The following is a 21,423-nucleotide window of genomic DNA, read 5'->3' as shown; positions in this document are numbered from 1 at the left end:
CTCGGACTTCTCGAACACCCTGTATACAGATATAAGGAAGGAAAGCGAGATTTAAAGTTACTTCGTTTCTCGGTCTAGCCGGTTTTTCACCGGAATCTCGCCACGAGAAAGAGAGAAAGATCCTTTACCGCTCTTCCGACGTTTTCATCTATTACTCCAAGGGATTAGTCCAAAGTAAATTGATATACTACGTGTTTGTTCGTGTGCTTGTCTGTTTAGAGTCTGTATGTGTGTTCTCCACGTATTCGGAAGATCTCTCGCCTCTTCCGGAGATTGCTCTTTCCCGTGTAATTCGCGAGATTGCAGATATGATTTTTTCCAAGTGTACTTTCTTAAGCACACTTTAATCATACTTAGTTTACCGGAAAATTCACAACTACGTTGACGTTGATAAACTCAATTGAATTCCGATCGACATAAATATTGAAAATCGAATGATGAAAATCCCGTTCGGTTCGACTCGTCGATTTTGACACAAACCTGGACCACAAATTTCAGTATACTTTATAAGAATCAAACTTTCGAGAGCTTTTTACTCACATATTTTTTTCCATTTTCCAGTTCGACATCTGTCGCGTGAACGAGCCATCGATACTTCGACATACTTTTGTCTCCCTTTCCCGCAGCCGTAAGATCCGGAACATCCTTGAGAGTTGGCAAAGACAACGGATTCGCGAAGGGACAAACCCTCGAGAGATACAAGCAGCACGAGAGTTCGCTGGGATGGATGTAAGTAAGAGCATTGTTTGCTATCGTTGATATATCGAGGACTTTCCACACGAGAACGCCGGTGTGCACACTTGGAAGTTCGAGTGGCTCATAACGACTACTCCTTTCTCCATTTCGCCCTTATTCTTCCCGTATTTCTAATAACCTGCATCAATTTATCGACCCATGTACCACGAAACGAACCAGAGTTTGTCTCCAAATTTTAAAGTGTAAAAAGTACTCTAGTGCTTGGAACGGTCTAATCAATTTTGTCAAAAAATTAATACCTTTGAGAATTTAATAATCAATGGATCTTGCCTTGTTTTTATTTTGACGAAAATATCATTTACAGGAGTAGAGGCGAGACAGGAAATACGCAAGTGGTGCACAGCAGAGTGCAATGTAACGTTATCTCACTTCCCTGAGAACCGGCTCATATTCTATACCTCTGAGCCCGTAGATTCAGCTCCATATATACGTGTATAAGGGTATTCGGGAGTACTTTCTCAGTTTCCGGTTTATGCCCACTATTCGGGATTCCCCGATCATCAGTATTCTCACGTAGTATCTCGATGTCCGTCGAGCGTGCTGCATCTCACAGCTCTTCCACTTTCCTCCTCCTTCCACCCCGCTCTCTCCCACACTTTCCCAATTTTCTTCCTGTCCCTTTTTCCACCATATATCCTCTTTTGACTCCTTTCCTCTTCTCTCACCCTTTCTCTGACCTCCCTTTTTCTCGATATTGCCAAGGGGGATGGGTTTGCTATTGATTGAAACGAAAATGAAGGTTTGACAAATTTGGCTCTCGCCACGATTTCGCAGTGAGCTCACGTCCGATATATCATCTGTCCATAAAAGCTACGCTTGTGTACAGACGGTGTCAGGAGTAATCTCTCCACCTTCGAGAGACTGCGTAGATCCTGAAATTCTGAAATGATAAGTCTTGAGGCAGGTTTATTCCTCTGATGTACGAGAGTGGAGATATTAGTCGATTGTCCGGATAGCCAATTTGGTGCGTTGAAGAAACGTGTGAATTTGGGGAAATCTGTCAGATATCATTGCTTCATAGACAAATTATTAATACTGAAAATCAACATTTTTTATTGACATTTTATGAGTGATTCAGGAAACTCTAGAGACACGGATTCCTTTTTACTTGATCGAGGACTTTGAGGGCAACACATGTTAGAAAAAATCACTTGAACTTCAATCGATACAAAACTTATCATGAGTTCTTAACCTTGAGTTTGTCGAAAAAATCGAAGATGGCTGCAATTGATGGTATATTGATGCAATACTTTTTTTTTTTTTGCAATTTCGTGATCTTATCCTCCTCTCTCTCTCAAAATTTAAATCCAAAATGGATTCTAGATTTATCGCATAAAATTCTAGATCAAGCTTCCCACATTTTGTGTGATAGCTGTCGATTTCTGCCATCGGAGTTGAAATATTATCTCGGTGCATGGAAATATTATCTGGTGCAGAAACAGAAGAAGTACACTCGCGTCCATCGAATCATTTCAAGCTTGAGAACTGGTAGGTGTAATGAAAAATTGTATTCCGAACGGTGAAAACATCTGAATTATTCAAGCTCTTAGCCTCTAATAGTTTATCTGTATTTCATTTCGACAGAATAACGCCGAGACCTGGAGAGAAGGAGAAGAAAGAGAGAGAGAGAGAGAGAGGGAGAGAGGAAGGATGGCATGGCCGTGTACAGATGCATGGGATTTTAACGATTTGAGCTATTTATTGTCTGTGACTTGCATCATTCCAAATAGATGGTACAAGAGGCTCCCACTTGAGGATCGCAATCGTTCTTCTGTTCATTCTGTTTAAGTTACCTCTCGAAGAGCTCCAGAATCGATTTCTCAAGCACGCAATAAGATATCGCAGCAAACAGAGGCACAAGGACGACAAAGGGAGGGAGGGAGAGGGATTTCAGACGTTTCAGTAATTGCGCTTTTCTCTATTTGTCATCTCCATTCCTTTGGCTGATCTATATATTTTGATGTCTCTATAAAGGGGGGGAAAGTGTTTCCGAGCTTTCGTTTTGGTCCTTGCAATTCTTTCGACAATTCGCTCTGCGTTCGAAATCGATCTACGAGACAAAAGAAAGAAACAAGGAATCAGGGCGTGGGAAGAGAAAAAGAAGCAAAGTATCAGGATCAGGGCCGATTTTCTTAGCTTACAGACAGGTCGGAGATAGAGGACGTTACTATAAGTCACTCACAGGACGATTTGGGAGGAAGGAGAAGGAAAGAAAGAACGGAAAAGAGAGCAGAAAAGAAAACGAAGAAGAAGCAAAAGAAGGAAAAGCGACGAGACGAAAGCGCGATAAAGTGTGCCTCAGAATGTCGGGACAATAAAGTTTGATCGGGTTTGGGCGTACTGAAGTATCAACATAGAATGATATAGTTTGAGTGAAGAACAGAGAAAAAGTAGTGAGACGGGGAGCAAGAGAAGGAGAGGGGGAGGGAAAGGATGCCCGTATGTTCGAGTGGTTTTATATTCAGTTTTATTTTGCAATTTCTTCCCGTTGACGATAGAGAAAAAAAAACATATGCGAGAGGGTGAGTACGAGGGGAAAGGGAGGTCATAAACTTTCGCAGATACGAGATGAGTGGCATACTGTCTATAATAATAATACTAATAATAATAATATCGTGCAAGTATATTTGTATTGGATTTCGAGAGTGGTAATGCTATGCGGAATCCTCGACTACAGAGAAACTCTCTTGAACCGTTTTTTTATGAAATTTAGGTCAATGCCTTACTTTTCAAAGTTTTATATGTATCCGGAGACGAAAATGACGGTCGTGGGGATGAGAGAGGCGGCTCGAAGAATATTGGATAGGAGAAGAGCCTTGGAGAGGAGAAAGAAGAAAAGTACGATGAATAAGACGATGCAAGCAGAGACTCGTTGACAGATCTCAATAGACTGTGACATAGACATATAATCTTTAGAAGAAATTTCCAAAAGTTTCAGGACCATGTCCAATTTTTTTTCTATTATTTCGAAGCGATTTCTTAGAAGGCAAAAATTTTCAGTTTAACTCGCTCCTTTGAAACGTTCATTACGCATTTTTGTTCATTCCGTTCACTGATTTCGCTTCATACTTTCTTTCGCGTAAGAGATGGAGGCTCCGATTCGCTCACTTTTCGTACCTCTATGAGTGACTTATGCTCGGTTAGATATGATTTTTTCATTTGATGCAAAGATATTAATCTTCTCCCCCATATTTGCGACCGTAGTCGACTTTCTTTAGAAACCATCGCATAAACCAGAGTTCTCGCTCATTATACCAACCGCATCCTTTACTATTGTGAACGACTATAATATATATTATTGAGCAAAACGTTTCGTAAATTGAAAAACATTTCTTGAAGCGTATTGTATTCGTTCTGTCCAACCGAATATCCGTTTCGAACTGGTGCTTTAAATAATAAATCAACTTCTTGAATATCATTGCATAAGGAATTCAAAATCACACGAGTGTATGTAAACATCGTAGCATTTGAAATGTATAAACAAGAATAATCGCTGGTCATTTTATAACTCAAGCCATGACGTCGCAATACTTGGTCTTGTGAACCTTCTGTGCAAAGAAACTTGAATTTACATTGGCAGAAATTGAATGCGCTCTTCTGATTCTCAGCCATGAAGATATTGCTCGGATCGTCGATATGAGCCGTACGTTCTCAAGCACATACTAATAAAATGGTATTTCTTCGCAGTCGAGATGACGGACCATTCGCTTCAGCCGTACCCCCAGCCGTAGCTTGTCTCTCAAAGTATCTCGAAATATGAGAGAATTTTTGGAATCCCCCGGAGTCATTCGGATAATTCTTTCACGCTCACGTGAAAGATGACGGAAACGTATTTGGAATAAGAGGGGAAAATCGAATGTATTTCTCGTCGCATATGACGGTGCAGCGTCGAAGTACGACGAAAACGAGAGAAAGGGGAGAGAGAATTTCGCGGTGAGTCGAAAATACTTGCCAAAGATTCACGCACTATTCCAACTTCGGTGAGGAACGTTTCATGCAAATTCAGCCGCAAAACGTAATTCTACTTTCGTAGCAGATGAATTATTTAGCCAATATTTACTGAATTTTCCGGGTCAACGTCCTTGTGCATACGCGAGATACAGTGGTTGATTAAAATTTACTGATTCATTTTGCAGGAAGTCTCTTTGACCTCGCATCCACCGCCTCCACCGCGCCACCTGTTTAATTTCACGTTCAATTATCACTGAATTGGGAGCTCTTAATTCAACGCGAAATAGACTATGGATGCTTCGTATATGTAGTCAAACGGAAGCGGAGGGACGGAGGGGAAGGAAGATTTATAAGAGGAATAAGACGAAGATGGAGGATGACAAGGTAGGATTCCTGAAAGGCAAATATCTCGCGACGCCCGCGGCTCTTGGAGATTCTGATGTACGAGGAAGAAGACGAGTGAGAAGGGGAAATGACGAGCAAGAGAGAGGGAGAAAGATGGGGAACAAGATGAGGAGAAGACGTGAGAGAATCGCTTCGGTTTGTTGGCGAGGTTGCTGATGGTCTCGGTCGACTATACCAGAAGAGTGTGAGAGAGCTAGCGAGAGGGGGATGCAAGATTGAAGGAATGGTACGTGCCGTTGAGGGTTGTAGTAAAGGGGTTAAAGTGTGGAATGTGGATCGATGTAGTTGCGGTGTTGGCAGGGCGAGAGGGATCAGAAGGAGGGAGGCAGTTGGAAGGAAGAGCACGTTAGGGCAGCGGACGGAAGGGGAAAGGGGTTGATTTGGACCACCAACCGCAAGGTCCGCCATCCCCGACATCCTTTTTTCTTCTTCTCACGTATATTCTCATTCTCGCTCACGATTTTCCCTCTTCCCTCTTCGCCCCTCGCTCGAGTTTCGAGGGACAGAGATCCTAAAAAAGGTCTCAAAAGACACACAACCCCATAATCGTTCGTTGGACAAGGGTAGATGAAAAAATGAGGATGGATGATAATGGATCGTAGTTGAACGACGAGATACCCGAAAATCATGCTTTTCCCTCGTTATCACGGGAACAAAACATCTCTTAAATGCGTCCCAGGGCTGTCTATAGCTACACCGAGTCTCTTTTCAGAGGAACCTCGTATATAGTATTGCGGAGACATAACACTTAAACTTTCCAGACACATTTTGATTAGCACGTTAATACTTGCTAAATTTTGAGGACCGAATTGCTGGAGGCTTGCCCTAATGACTCTCACGCTATGACGGCCTTTTCAACCCTTTACTCTCTTTACCCTCCTATTCCACCGTCAACCCTTTCGACCCTCTTGACACTGCTTATAATGTTTCATACAATATTCTCTGTGTCACGTGATGTCATAACTTTCCTCGATCCGCCTCATGATAGCCCTTCATAGAAATCGAAATTCCGAGACGTTTACAAGCAACGTGGATGCTTGAATTTGGAAATTTTTCAAAAATCATTATTTTCATGGAGAAAAATCAGTGACAGGACCCTAGTCGAATGTCTTTTTCCACTGTTCGAGTAATTCCGCCCCCTTTACTCCAAATTTTCGGCTTCGTTGTTCCCTTGTATTCGTTGTCGATTACAGGTAAACCTGAAACTCGTGTTCAATGCTCTCATTTCTCTACTCAAACGAGAATTGTCACTCATGTACGAACTGAACAGACCACTAAAACGTTTACACACGCGGAAACGAGGTTCGACGCGTTACACGCGTCAATTAAAATAGCTGTCAAGTCCATCGGGGGCTTACCCATTCCGGCGAGTGCAGATCGATCGTTAATCATTAACACAGTAAAACAACGCCTGATTTCACTGGCTAATCGATTTTATATGAGGGTGTACTTTGCTGATAGTGAGACGACAATGATGATTCTATCTCCTCATTGCTCCAGCTATTGTTTCGTTGTTTATCGAAGATTCGGTAAACGATGAAACTTGGAACGAAACATATTGTGGCTCCAAGGCAAAATCGGGGGAGCGAGAGTTTTGGGAAGATGATTGCATAGAGAGGATGGTTTTGATGATGAGTTTCCTCAACGGTATAGAATGGGGAGGGTAGGGAAATTTACGAAATTCTTGTAGTGGAATTCGCGATGGTGGTTCGACGGAAGTTGGTTAGAGCTAGAGAGGTATCCGTGAATGGTAAAGAGCACGCGCGCTGAACTCAAGTGTAGAGATTAATTTACTTCCACACGTATACAGTGACGTTCAAATAAAACCGTTTCTAACGCTTCGAGCAATCTCTGCTCGGAATATAAGGCTGGTTTTGAAAGAAAAGCTTCGTAGCGAATTTGCTAGGATTTCGAACGACACTCGTTGCTCCTAAAATAGCTGATCGTTGAAATTTTGAGGCAGACATGAAAAGTCATCGGGTTTTTCCTGCTTTGGTCGTATGTTCAGATATCTATATTGTTGCAGAATAAGAGGATAACTTGAATGGGGGATTGAAATATTGCGGATCGTGAGGTTCTACTCATTCTTTCGTGAAGGGATAGAAAGTAAAGAAGAAAAGTAGGGAATAAAAAAGGCAGAGGATGAAGTCTCAGTACCGGAAAAGGTAAGCGGGCCAGATTTTAATGGTAAAAGACACAAAGTCACCCCAGCAGAACAGGCGAACCCCTGAGAATATAAGCATCTCGGCGAATTACAATGCAGTTTCTCTGTCCTTTTTGTGATACGGCAACTTGGAAGAGCCGGGGAGAGGAACGGATGGGGAAAATTGGTAGGATGGAGAGAGAGAGACAAGTTTGTTCGGAGCCAAAGTTAGATTCCACTTGGAGCTTGTGGCCTCGTTTCCCTCTTAGAATTGTCCCTCTCTTTTCTCCCTTCGAGCTCAGCTCGATCTTCTCCCTGCACCCTTTGACTGCTCTTCGTCATGACCCACTTCCCATGTGTCTCGAGCCTTTATCACAAATTTCCGTACCCATTTCTCCATTCCGTTGCAACCTCTATCAATTGGCTTCGATTCCGTTATCGACGATTATTTTACGAGGGACGACAGAATATATGATTTGTCGACGAAAGACTTCGCTGCATTGCTGCACCAAATAACTGTATATGAAGATCGTAGGAAGTCCGTTAGGCGGTTCGAGCGTAAGCCTTTTCCTCTGAAGAGACGAGGAGCGCCTGCAGCCTCCCTGTGAGGTCTTTTCTCTCATGGAGTTTTTTCGCGAGGGAATGCTTGCTCGAATGTTGAAATAAATGTCATTTACATATTAAATTTTGTACTCATTAAAATAATTAATTTTGCTTTCACCTCGTGAAATCACCGCGTTCGATACAATCTCCATTTTGATTCACCTAATTTTTTCTCGTAAATCTGAATATCAGATGAATCGTTGAGTATAGAAAGTTCGGGATTGCGGGGATAGAGACTATTGTTGGAATATCTGCAGGGTCGAGACGAGAATCGTTCGGGAACCAGGATTTATCCGAATTCTCTCATTTTTATTCGGCGCATTCGGAAATTTCGCATGCGCATATATTTTCACCTTTATCAGATTTTTTTCTTTCACTTCTTATTTCTCACTCAAAACAGAGTTTTTTTTTCCAGGATTGCATTTCCACAGAAGAATCTTCGCGTCGGATCGGAGTTTCAATGATCGCAAGCTGATTCCTGAAATAATATTTCAATTCAAACGTTCGCAACTCCGTAGATTCCGCTGCCTTGTTGAAGACGTAGTTACATACGACCAATTACAGCCGAAAATACAGCAGCGTTGAGCAAATATTATTTCGTCTTCTATGTAAAAAATTTCCGTTTCGGAGCCTTCGATTTCACAAATTTCACAAATGCGTCCTGACGCGAATTCAAGCACCCTGTGTAACTGTCTCGCGTAAGCGTTAGTGAGCGAAGCCAAGTAAAGGGACTTATTTGTATAACCAAAAAATCCTCTCGGATTTCGTAATTAGCCATACATACATGCAGCGAGGTGGTTGCGGCAGTAGATTTTATAATAAATACGGCTGAGTCGTGAGCAAGAGAAACAGCCATGGAGGAAGAGAGAGAAGGAAAAGTTGTGTGAGTGAGAGATAGAGGGGAAGAGAGAGAGAGAGAGAGAGATCCAGGGACCAAAGTAATTCGCATAAATTTCCATGCGTGTCCTGGTACAAACGCGTACATAGTCCGGGATGAGGAAACGCAGGAGGGAGGGGGGCGAATTATCATTCCCGGCGGTGCGTCCAGTTTCGATAGCGAGGATTTAATTTACGGGACGTGTTTCTCGTTTCTATCTCTCTCTTTCTCTGTTTTCTCTCCCTTTTCTATCTCTGGGAGATCACACGCAGACCAAGTCCACCACGTAAGCTCGTATGTGCGTGTATTTTTATGTACGTATACGTACACATCCATAGGAAAATTGGTAATCGGAACGCTTACAAAACCGTTGTCATTCTATAGTTGGGTTCACTATTACACGTATATTGCTCTGGATGGCCTGCCGATCCGATAAAATTTATCGGTGAGCAACGCTCTCTTCTTCTCTTTCCCAATACCTCTGTTTATGTTATACGTTGGTGTGTGAAATCGTATAACTCGCTATTTCTCTAATAGTGTGCGAGAGGCCACGATTTGCAAAATTCAAAATATGATAATTCATAAATCACTCATATACTTTAATGTGTATTTAATAATCATGAGTATTTATGCAAAACAAATACGTAAATATGTATATGAGTAAGTCTGTCCATTTTTTTTTTACAGATTCGCCTGATTTATGAATAATGTAGATGTACAAAAGCTCGATACAACGGAGAAAGTTGTCGAATTTATGGGTCAACGACAAGTTTCTACTCTCATTGTTTCGTCGATTTTCTGGCTGGTTTATTCGACACCGAAAAAGGTTTTCGAGGGCCCTTCCATGGGGGTACCTGAGTGTGCGTTTTCGGAGTTTGAATTTCTTTTGCGCGAGAGATACTTTTTCAAGGACTCGTCGTATTATTCGGTGGGTAAATGAAGGGAGAATTCGTTGCACGGAGATGAATATACGTTGCGAGAAAAGGATGGCTGATGACAGAAATTTTGTCGGCACAGGCGAGCCTCGACGAACGTTAACGTGTCGTGATTTTTCTGCAGAAAAAAGAAATAAAGAGAGAGAGAGAGAGAGAGAGAGTAAGAGGAAAAAGAGGGTCGGAGAGGGAAGAGAGACAGGTAAAGTAGCGAACCGCGAGGGGGTGATTAAAACGTTTCACGACCAATTAGTCGGCCGAGGATTCGCGCTCTAGAAAAGTCTGCGAGGTGCGGGAGACATTGCTGCAAAAAGCGAAAAGAGCAAAGAGCTCCATGGTAATATACGTCCGAAAGGGAGCAAAAGAGAGGGAGAATTTCGATTGCCGAATGTCGCTTGTTCCGGGGCCACTTTGGCTCGATTGGCAACGAGCCACGTGGGCCAAACGCGTTTCTCGACATGCTAGAACGCGTACTTTTTTCGAATTTGTTTTCCTATTTTATCAATTTTATTTATGTTTCGTACTCATTTCGTTAGATCAAAAATGTTTCCATTTTTTTTTTCGTACAATTTACGAGATAATTTCGTCCGCCTTTCCTACTAATTATGCGCTCCATTCTTTTAGTAAATTTACCCTAAAATAAAATGTCCTCCAACGCTTTGTTTGAACTAAAATGAGTTAAAAAAGAAAAACGGAGAAGAGGGCAAAAAGAAAATTGAGAAATTTTTTGCGCACGAAAAGTAGAGCAATTTACGAGCTCGAGGGATGAACTAGAATCGCTTTATTGTTTGAGCAAAGGGACGTGCCCAGAGACAGTACGATAAACTTATGCACACACGTATCTATATCTGTACGGATGGTGCGGAAAAATATAGGGAATCTCAGGGTGACATATTAACGTTCAAATATTGATATTATCGTTCAGTTTTATTCGTCAATCTTGCTGATCTAATAACTCACCTCGCAAATATCTGGTTCGCTCTTTCGCTCTTCCTCTCTGTTATCCTGGGTTAACGTTTTATGTACATACGTCATGGAAAAACACCGTAAACATTCGTAAACAGTAGTTTCCTCTGGCTTCTGGGTAAAAGAATTTTATTTTCTTCCCTCTATTATCTTTCCAAGCTAAATCTTTTTTCCTCATCGATTAATTCGACCAATTTTTGTCTCTTCGGTCTCCAGAGGTTTCCCGCTTTTCTTGCGTCATTTATTTTCAGTCGGGAAGTTAAAAAATATGTGAATAGCTCAGTTTCATTTTCCTCTTTCACTTTTCAACTTATTTGCATATTTCTTCTCAATTTTTTTTTGTTTACCAGACGTATGCCGGACGTAGGTACATATTTATACTATATTATATACGAAATGAGGTTATAGGCAGCCAGGGCTCGAGGGGCTGTTCTCGTGGGTGTTTCGCGATACTCGACGTTGTTTGCATTTGTTTCAAAGGTGTATAGTCAAGCATTGTACTCACTAGGAAAAAAAACGTAGAAAAATGAAATACTCGTATAGCTCGCATAGGTAGAGTAAAAGTGAGTATGCTTATTCCCTCGTCTTGGTACGTGTGTATCGCAATAGGTAACAAAAGTTCCTCCCCCTCCGTTGGCAATGCATAAAACATGAAGTTTCCTCCACCTTTTCCCCTTCCCCAAAATTTGCTCCAGTAACGCCACAGAAAGAAGCTCGCGAGCGAGTTCCTGCTCCTGTTCCTCTCATGAATATGTCACCGAAGCATCCCCCTAATATATATGCACGCGTGTACAGCGCGTCTCATAATGTGACCTCCCAATTTATAGTGTACGAGAATCTTGAAGGCTTTGAAAAAAAATTATCCAGTTATTGTTTGATTACAGGTATCATCATGAAGATATCGATTTATGAGTGATGTCGAAGGCTCTCCATTGTCCGTGAAAAGAGGAGGGCGAAGGATAAAAAGCTCACTTGGTTCACTACTTGGAGAGGACGTCTGAAAGACCTTCGTGAAAAATTTAATCAACGGTGCATCGAAGAAGAAAGTTCCTTGAAGCTTTCATCCTGACGGTTCCTCAGCTCGATGATAATTTCTTAAACACCCTGTATGCACAGGAAAGAATAATCTTCACAGGTATGGAAAACTTCGTGGTACCTTTATCGTGCACACGTCTCTCTTGGCAGGATCGCTGCCTGTAGCTTTGCTCCTTTATTCCACTTTTTTTCTTGTTCACCATCGTTCCACCCTGTCTCTTTTGATCCCGCCCCGTATAACACATGTACTCTCGAAGAATAGCGATTTTAAAGAAACAAGGAGGAAGTTATGTGAGCCTCCCGGTGTTTACCGCGGTACGAGAGATATTTTCAGGTTGAAATCCTACAACCCGGATCTTGCCACTTGCTCCTCAGCTCTTTAGATACAACATACAATCTGCCCCAGCACGTATTCTCGAACAAAACCACCCCTCGAAACGACGTATGTCTGTTCTGACATGACTTTATCTACTTCACTTACACGAGATGGGATTAAGGTTTCTATAAGCCAGGAAAATTGCTTGGCAAATTCATATTGTGCTGGGAGCAAGAGAAAAAAACAGTAATACCAGACTTTCTTTAACTAGCGATAGAAAAGGACTCTGGCTATGGTTTTCCTTCCCTGAATCGACCTACTCCAAGTTTCGAGAGTCCACCGTTCTCAGTAAAGTGAGGAGAAAACGAGAAAAGAGAGAGAGAGAGAGAGAGAGCGCGCGAGACAAAGGGAGAAAAAATCATGCCAGAGATCGTAACTTTCGAGGCCTTGACAGTGACGCTTATAATCAAAGTTCAAAATATAATTAAACTTAGCATTCCGTCCATTATATATACAGGGAAAAGTTTCGTGATATGACATTTGTCCCGTTCCTCTACTAACACGAACTACATAGCGAGAAATCAAACGACTGAGAGGGACGGAGGAAGAGAAAAAGAGGGAGATAGTGAAGCAGCTCGAACCGTAGGAACGACCGAGAATTTTCCATTTTCTATTTAAATTTCTTCCTGTGAGGGTATTTACTGATTTTAAAATTCCCAGATTAATAACCCGGAGAGACTGAAATTCATCAAATATAATCAATTTCGATTGGAACGAATGAGAGCATTAACATTAACATCCGAAGAATCATGCTTGAAATAATTAACTTAAACTGATAATAGCAATTTGAATTCCTCAGTTGACACACCTCAAAAAATTGTGCAGCTATCAAACATTTGGTCGCAAGTTCCATGTATTGGTCCCCAATTTAACGCTTGCCTTATACGAGGATTTTTGTTCCAGTTTCCTGGTCTTCTCGTTGACCCTTAGTGTTGGGCGTGGTTCTCCTCGTATTTCCCACTTTTTCTGAATACTTGAGCGAGTACAGAGATTCGTTATAGCGCTGGTAAAAAATTGAAGAAAAACTAACGAGTGGACGCGGGCGTGTCCCCTAACAAGATAAATTTGCAACTTCGACACGCGTCCCCAGGTTATAAGACGCGAAAGAGTCGGGTCAACATATTTATATTGAAACGAAAGTTCTTAGGTGGAAAAGAGCTGTAAACACAACTTCGTTTCAAATGTTGCTTGGTATTACGCTCGTCCGAGTAGACGTTAGGAACTAGGTCGACGTTAATTGTAAATTAGGTGAAACTCTACGTAAGTTAAATGATAAAACATCGTCGAGTTTTCGCCGAGTTGCAGGGTCAAGGAAATAACATTTCGAATATTATATAATAAAGCAAAGAAAAAAGAAACGTTTCAACGACTTCGTTATATTTATCCAAACGAGAGTGAAAGCATCGAAACGGAATCGAGTGTTCGCTTTTTCGAGTATCCATCATTCCGTCCTTAACAGCCTCCAGTATTTTGGTCTCGAGACTCGTTCTCCAGTATGTACGAAGTGGGAGAGAGGGAAAGCAAAAAACAGAAAAAATATGCATACGCGAATGTATACGTTAAGGTACCTTGGCATATATTTCCATGAACCTGAATTTGCATAATAATTGGACATGCAGCAAAAATTTCTTATTAGTCTAGTTGAGCTAGTTTTTCAATGCTACTCAATCAAAATTTATTGCTGAGGGTAAAATTCCAATTAGTGCGAGTAGAATTGAAAAATATTCCTCGGAACTGGGAAGAGAAAAATTTTGATGGGGATCCGCACTCAAGTTGAATATTTGTGAACATTAGAAACGCGTTTCCACTCCAATTTCGTTCATATACCTTCGAAATTCCGAAAGACTCGAGATCTCGCGTAATTCTTTGAGCTCAGGAGTGGATGCAGGTGTGCCAACGAATCTATGGCGTCCGACAAAACATTTCGAGAGTTCTGGGAGTTTGGTTAGCCCGGAACACCATCAATTTAATCATCGCACGGATGTTAAGGTCTCGACGGGACTGAGAAACTATTCCATCGCGAACGGTGAGGAGTGATGCTCAACGTTGGTCTTGTCAGTAAGTCCGATGCGATCTTAGATTCAGGGATCCGGAGATAGTGACGTTGCACAGCGTGTGCTGACAGCTCTGTTCAAACAGTCGAAAGCTCACATCTGAACAAGACAAGTTTTTATTCATTTCTGTGTGAGTGATGCACCGTTCGCCAAGTGTGATGGAATTAGAGACACGCAGCGACTCGAGCGCGTAGATAAAAAGTAGCTGCGCAGGCGTGTCGCGGCGCTGCGCTCCACGCAGCGAAAGCGTCACACGCAACTGCGTGAGGTCGAAGAAAATGGGCGAGGACTTTACACTCTGGAGAATGCCCCGATTCAGTCAGTGTGTGAATCGTAAACATGACTTTGCGGACACACCATTTACCGAATGGGAGAGCGAGGGAAAGAGAGAGAGAGAGAGAGAGAGAGAGAGAAGCAGGAAGGAAGGGCGAGGATGATAGGAGGGTGAGAGGAACCGGATAGGGTAAGGAGGCACGTGAATCGATCGTGCCAGCAATTACTCCGATTGCCGTCACCCAATAATTTCCACACGCCGGAGAGCGCTCCCGTGTTCCCTGAGCCCTGACCTCTGTGAACGAGAAACTAGCAGGGAGATATAGACAGTTGTAAAGCGGGAGAGAGCGAAAGGGAGGTAGACGGGAAGTACAGTTCGGTGGTGTAGATCAGAAGGGAAGCTCATCCAGTGCAGGACAGCGGTAACATTCTAGCAGTAGCAAGCAACACCTTCAACCGTGAATTATCGCGCCCCGCTGTCCTCCACAACTACAAATCCGTTTCACATGAATTATCTCGAGCAAAGCCACGAAAGGCCACTCGCTATTGTCCAAAAGTGCCGAATATATCAAACGGAAACGCCGAGGATCCAGGTACTTTGCTCCGGTATAATGGCAGCCTTAAGGATAGCTAAATTGATATTGGTTCATTTAAGGATTCAATGGAGCCCGTGGGGAGGTTGGCAAGGGGATGTCCATCGTGGACTAGCTCGAGACCCACCATTTTTTCTTTCGAACAGACTTTCTCAAGTGTCCTTTAATTTCTGGCTCCAACTTCTCTCTCCGAAGGTTCGTAGAGCGTTTAAATTTTCTTCTCCCATTTTTTCTCCAACTTCCACATCTCGAGATATCATGATGAGGAAAGGGGCTTCGGGACGCGGAGGTATGGCACACCGGAAAGTGGTCCAAGGATTCTGTTTATCGTCTGAGATATTATTCGCGGAATTGGGAGAAAAAGAGCGTAGTAGGGATGCTGGGAGTGAGTGGAAAAGAGAAAAACGCGACGACGATGACGACGGCGGGCAAGTTTTATATGCGCGAGGAAGTTCCGGAGCGTTGGCCATCGAGCTTGCCGAGGATGAAGCGGGTGAAAGGGGCGGTGGGGGGAGAGGTTAAGGGGATGTTGAGATGCTGCTCAGTAGCTGTGCCGGGGGCTCAACCGGGTTGGATAAACGGGGCTGGAGCAGGAGAACGCGAACGAGCAAGACGATCGAGCTGATCGGAAGCGATTGGTAATCATGTGGCTCGGCAACCCCTCGTATCACGCCAATAATCTCTCTCACACCCTCCATCGCCCACCTCTCGCTCTCCATCTCTCTCACCCTCGTTTACTCTCGGTCCATCCATCCGTTCCCTTTATCCTCCTCAACCCTTCCCCTCCAAATACGGAATCCTCGTATTTCATGCTGGCTTGACCATCGACCAACCTCGCTTCACTCCCTCTCCATCGTTCTCTAGCCCTGCTCGCGGTATTAAATTCAACCCCCTCCTGGCTTGCTACATCGCTATACATTCCCAATTTAACTCGATTCGTACATTTTCAAAATTCTTTTTCAAGATATATTCTCACTCGACGTTAAGAAACGTGGCTCGTTATTTAACTTATTCTGACTACACATTCCAGTCGAATAGGTTCCTCAAACGATGAACGAGAATGCTTAATTGATGATAATCTAAAATAAACATCGAACTTCAAGGGGTAAAAAACGTCAATTCATCTTTTCATTCCACATTGACACTCGTTGATTTTCCATATAAAAGAATCATCTTCGTCGTGTTCAACTGTCATTCATACCTGTTCGAAACGCAAATCTCAGCCCATCTGATCGTAATGACTGAAAATTCCTTTTAATCGTTCCGTCCCATTTTTCACGAGGGGTTGCTGCTTTTTTGTGCACACGTTCCACATCCAACGTTCAATGCATCTCCGAGCACAGACGCTCGCGGGGACGTATGCATGATTGAACGCGCTGTGTCCTACTTTATAACATGCACGAGACCTGTTTTTCCTCGATTCTTCTTTAGGAATTCGACTGATTATTTTGGTGACCGAGTGTGAGTTTCGTAGAAAAAAAATACGAATGAGCGAGCGGGAACGAGGCAGAGGGGAGGAAGGAAAGAGATGAAGCGAGGAAAAACGAATGACGCGAAAAGCATGCAGCCCTTATTACTTCCGGGGGTGGAAACAGAGTAGATGAGGGAATCCATCGTTCGACTCGTTTAAGTATACAGGTCAGTCTCGCTGCTCCGTTCTTTTTTCACGTTTTTTTCGAACACGAAAGGGTTGATCGACCCAAAAAAAAGAGCAAAATCCCATCTGTCCTTTGCCCCTGTGCATGTTGCTCTTTCATTCATCCTCATTTTGCTTTCTGCTTCGAGATTCTCTACACTCTCCCTCTCTTTTTCTTCTTTTCATCTTTCTTCTGTTTCTCTTATTTTCTCTTCGTTCTTCCTCTCCTCTCAGAGCCCCGCATCGCTATCGATTCCGCTGCTATTTATTGCTGGCTTTTACGTTTAGACTCGGAGATTTATCGCGAAACGGAAGTGAGTTCAGGTCTGCGGGCTTTTCTGCAGTCTCTTCTTCTCGCTCTTGCTCTCCTCCCCCCCTCCGTCCGTGGCTCTCGTTCGTATTGCACATGCCGGAATATGGAAGAGGCTCCTAGCCACGTATAACGTTCAAAGGCGCAGTACAAACGCAGTTGGAATGAGAGAAGAGATTGAAGAGAGAGAGAGAGAGAGAGAGAGGCTAAATCGCGAAACGGTGCCTCGTTGTTTTCTCTGCATCGCTGATTCTGTGAATAGACTCGAAAGATTTTTTCTTCTATTCTCAGCTCGAAACTTCGAGTTAAACTTGATGACATTTCCCACTTCGCATTTATAGTGGAGTTTCATTAAAAGATTGTACACAAAAACAAATTTTAAATTCCATTTCGATGATCGGTGTCAACATTTATCTGTCGAATTATTTCTCTTCAGAAGACGATTCCGGGAATCTCAGTTTCTTGAATATCAACCATACTGTGATGAATTTTCATTTGGAAAGGCTGTAATCGTATAAATATGGGGGTTCGGTTCGATCTCGATTTGCGAAAGTCAAATATCTTGAAAATCTTTTCCTTTCTTACTGGGAATTCGGAAGGCTTTATCAATCGGGGTTCCCGCATAAGGAGTGCTTTGTCTTAAAAAAGAGGGGGAGTCACGAGGGAGGCCAAGTTTTCTTCACGAAAGCTCGATCGTGCGAGTCGACGAGGTAGATCTCTATCGCTCAAGTTGCTGGTAAAGGCACAGTTTTGAATATCGATATGTTGAAGTAAGAAAGCGAGGAATGGGAAGGGAAAGCAAGAAATTTTAAAGAATCGAGAAACTCGAGTTCGACGAGGAAAATAAAAGTGGAAAAGAACAAAAAAGAGAGAACGAGAAAGAGAAAAAACAACGATTGCGCCGTTTTCTCAAATTCTTTTCGATTATATTGCCCCAAGAATGTACTTGCTTCTAAGAAAAAGCGAAAGAGAGAAAGAGAGAGAGAGAGAGAGAGAGAGAGAGAGAGAGAGAGAGAGCATTTCTCAGCGGCCCGATTTTCTATTTGGGCTATCTCATAAAAATTCCACCATCAGGCTCCATCGACATCGATTTACCAACTCTTTGGCCATACGACGTTCGCCTCCCCTCCATCCAGCCGCCGCCCCTTTTATACGTCGTGGTCCACTCGAGAAATATTGATGGAAAAGAGGTCGCAAAAAATGAACAAAACCGATTGAAAGAAACTTTTTGTCGATTTATGTATTTCCACCTCTCCAATTCTCCAGAAATCTCATCATCAGACCTTTTTCGTTTTGAATTAAATGTTTTTCAACATTCCGATATCGCGAGTCCAGATTCGAATTCGAAATCGAAATTATCTTCATCCTCGTAAGGGAAAATCCGAATAATTACGGTGGTCTCCACTTTACAGATGTTTGAATAAATCGTCAGCATTATCGCGTTCTTCGTGAAAGAGAAGTCGGCCAGAAAAGAGGTTAAGGAGAGCCGTAGAAATGAGGAAAGAAAACGACCGCGGCGTTTCTTAAGAAAAAAAAAATAGTACGAGAGTAAAAAAGCAGAAGAATAACGCCGCTAAGTATCCGGGCTCTTTATTAATTTGCAGAAAACGAGAAGAACACCCGCGCGCGAGTAGAGTAGAAAAGAGGTGGGTTAGAAAAGTAACGAGAGGGCGGAAGGGACGAGGAGGGAGTTCCGGGGGAAAGGGCACGGGGTTTTTGCCAGAGATTCGTAGAGGAACTCGGGAAAAGTGTGAGACAATGTGGGCAAAGTTTCTACGAGTGTATGAAAGAGAGAGAGAGAGAGAGAGAGAGAACGAAATATAAGTATACACACGAGGAGGAGAGCTTGCAAGAAAATCCTTCTTTGTGTCCATAAATTCGTTGTGAGAGAATAATTGTGGTCCTGGCGACCTTCTCCGTCGAAAGAACGTATGAACAAGAGAGCGAGTGTCTTTCGCCGGTTGTCCAACTGTATTTCATCCCACGACGACGCTGGATATTAAGAAAAAACAGATATTAACGTGGAGGAATATATACGAACGTGTAAGAAAAAAGGGTTTCGTGTGGCTCGAGTTGGAAGGAAGGGGAGCATCAGTAACGCAGAAAAATGTCGAAGGCGTAGTTTGCTCGTGTAACAGCGGCCGTGTTAGTCCCCCTCGCTCATCCTCTTCTCCTTTCGACGCCGTAATCTCCAAGATTTAACGTTGACGTAGGTCTTCCTCTTGTTGTGGTAACTGGCCACGCTCCTGAGCGCCATGAAAGATGGTTCCGGAGATTCGTGTATCTGATATTTTTCACGTTTGCAGGAGAGATCCGCCATCTCCAGGTCTCACTTCGACGCCTCGGCTTACCGAAGGAGGAGGAGGAGGAGGAGTGGAGGAAAAAACTGGTGGAAAAGATGGGAACGCATTAACTGACGGATTAACGTCGTTGGATGGAGCGCCAGCGGCCACCATCTAAAATGAATTATTTATGGGTGTACCGAACTTTTGGAGCTCGTTCCAAGAGAGCGATGTCGTTAAAGTTACGGGACTCCCCGTTGCCCATTGGTCACATTAGAATTTCTACCGGCGTACGTGAAGCGGTGGGAAGGAAGAAAATTAATTTACACGTTTTCCGTCTCGTCATATTCTATTATTCAAATAGTTTCTCTGTGAGAAAGTCGTGTCCTCCGGACTCGTTTCTTTTTCCAACATCGTGGCAACTCGAACCACACGTGAAAGTTTATCTAATTTTTTTTTCATATTTTTTCTCTTTGTTATCGGTTAACCAAAGCGTATAGAGACTGATGACACACAGTGTTTCCGTGTCACGAAAAAAATCGAGGTATCGAGTAACCCATTGAGACGCGAACAGGACGTAAAAAAGGGGAGAGAGGGAAAAAAACAATTAGAGGATCGTTGAAAAACACAAGGCTGTCAGATATTCAATATACTTGTGCGTACACAATATGGCCAGGATAACGGAGTAAAAAGTGAGGATAGCTGAAAAAGTATTTTCCATGCACAGATAGTTGAATGCAGAGAACGTTTAAATAAACCTATCTAAACATTGATCGTGTAGTTTCTCATCGTTTCTCCAGTCTGGATATCCGAAAAGAAACTGACATTTTTCCGGCCGGTTAGGCCGTTTTTATTGCGCCCCCGGAGAGTTATCCGTCCAGAAAAATCGCGGCAGTAATGTTTTTTCTGCCTCTAGTTTTTTCATTCTGTTCTTTTCTTTTTTTTTGCTTTCTTTCTTTTTCAATAACCGAGCGAGCGAGTGGGAGCTCATATAGGGTTGTACGTATAAAATGGAGGATCCGGATGGGGGATTGCCCTGCGTGAAAGCATATCGGACCCGTTATACAGAATTCCTCCTCCTCCCTCCCCCGGGTCGTGGGGAGAACGAAAAGTCAGCAAACGGGAGCAGGGCATATCCGTTGGACGGGAGGCCGAGCTGTGCCTGACGTTTGTCAGGAAACCAACGGAGTGAACGTGGCTCACCCTCTGTGTCTCCCTCTCTCGAAAGCTTGCGTCACACGCCGACAACAAACTGGGCATATATCGTCTTTTTAAATACAGCGTGTCTTGAAACTCGGGCTCAGATTCAACGCGGAGGACTATGCAAATAGCCAAACTCCGAGGAGCCTGAAAACTCTAATTATTTATTTTTCTTCTCGAATCCACGATTGGGCTGCGTTGATTGGTCTGCCAGAATCTTCCTACGTTCCGCCTCGGTGGACGAAAAATTATTCGAACGGATGATAATTCATCGAAATTTTTTCGGAGTTCGCCCGGAGATGCAAGCACCTCCAGGACTCGACTCTTCTCAATTTTTTCATCGTTTCATCCCGCGCTTGGAAACGCAGCTTGTGCGTTTTTCCTCCCGCTTGCCCTGGACTGGTACGTTGTGTTCCACGACCCCGGCGACTTTTGGGTCCCTGCTAGCTCAGACATCTGATTTGAATACCGCGGCTTTGGACAGAAAATGTCAACGTACGGGAGCGTCCGGAACGGAAATTCCGGGGGATTTTCGTTCTGCTGAAACAGCCGCGATGTGCTATCTCCGCTCGGAGAGATCGAAACCTGTGTACAAACGTAATGTGAATTCTCACGCACCGATATTCACTCTCGTTTGCCGCTACCTATATTCCGATTTTACATACATTTATAAACAGATATCTATACATTAAGTTGTATATTTATATGCAATATAAATGTCCTCCATTTTATCACATTGCTCTCGCAGCCTCTCTTTCTCTCTCTCTCTCTCTCTCTCATTTTTCAGAGGATGCAAAGCACTATGAGGCAGTCGCCGTTGCTCGTCCATTATACCCAGTGTCACGAGTCCGCGCGCAGGATATTATATACGTACATTTATAAATTGTATGAAATATGGAAAAATGTATTACCATCCTGGTATATATGAGTTCTGTACTCGCGGTTGGTTGGAAAAAGTCGTACAGAGTCTCGCCGCTTCATGGTTTTCGCTGTTCCCTCTTCCTTCTTCTTCTTTCATTCTCTCTCTCTCT

The 21,423-nt window shown here is 43.1% G+C and overlaps 1 long non-coding RNA gene across 10 annotated transcripts in view; it reads left to right on the top strand.

Moving 5' to 3' along the window:
- Window positions 1-19,948, top strand: part of LOC122409461 (uncharacterized) — a 30,564-nt gene extending 10,616 nt beyond the window's left edge. For 4 of the 10 annotated variants that reach the window (XR_006260704.1, XR_006260702.1, XR_006260695.1 and 1 more), the window contains 6 exons: window positions 562-729; window positions 4,444-4,689; window positions 4,893-5,338; window positions 9,423-9,663; window positions 11,518-11,768; window positions 12,948-13,382. This is a non-coding gene — a long non-coding RNA (uncharacterized lncRNA). Of the gene's footprint in view, window positions 1-561; window positions 730-4,443; window positions 4,772-4,892; window positions 5,339-9,422; window positions 9,664-11,517; window positions 11,769-12,947; window positions 13,383-16,395; window positions 16,603-19,216 lie in introns of those variants that run through there. The other 6 variants (XR_006260701.1, XR_006260699.1, XR_006260700.1 and 3 more) reach the window with 6 other exon arrangements.
- Window positions 19,949-21,423: the final 1,475 nt, after the last annotated feature.

Source organism: Venturia canescens, chromosome 4 (genome assembly GCF_019457755.1).
Source record: "Venturia canescens isolate UGA chromosome 4, ASM1945775v1, whole genome shotgun sequence".
In the NCBI taxonomy this organism is placed as follows: Eukaryota; Metazoa; Arthropoda; class Insecta; order Hymenoptera; family Ichneumonidae; genus Venturia; species Venturia canescens.
The sequence above is the reverse complement of the archived record's forward strand: the minus strand, read 5'-3'. Positions and strand labels throughout refer to the sequence as shown.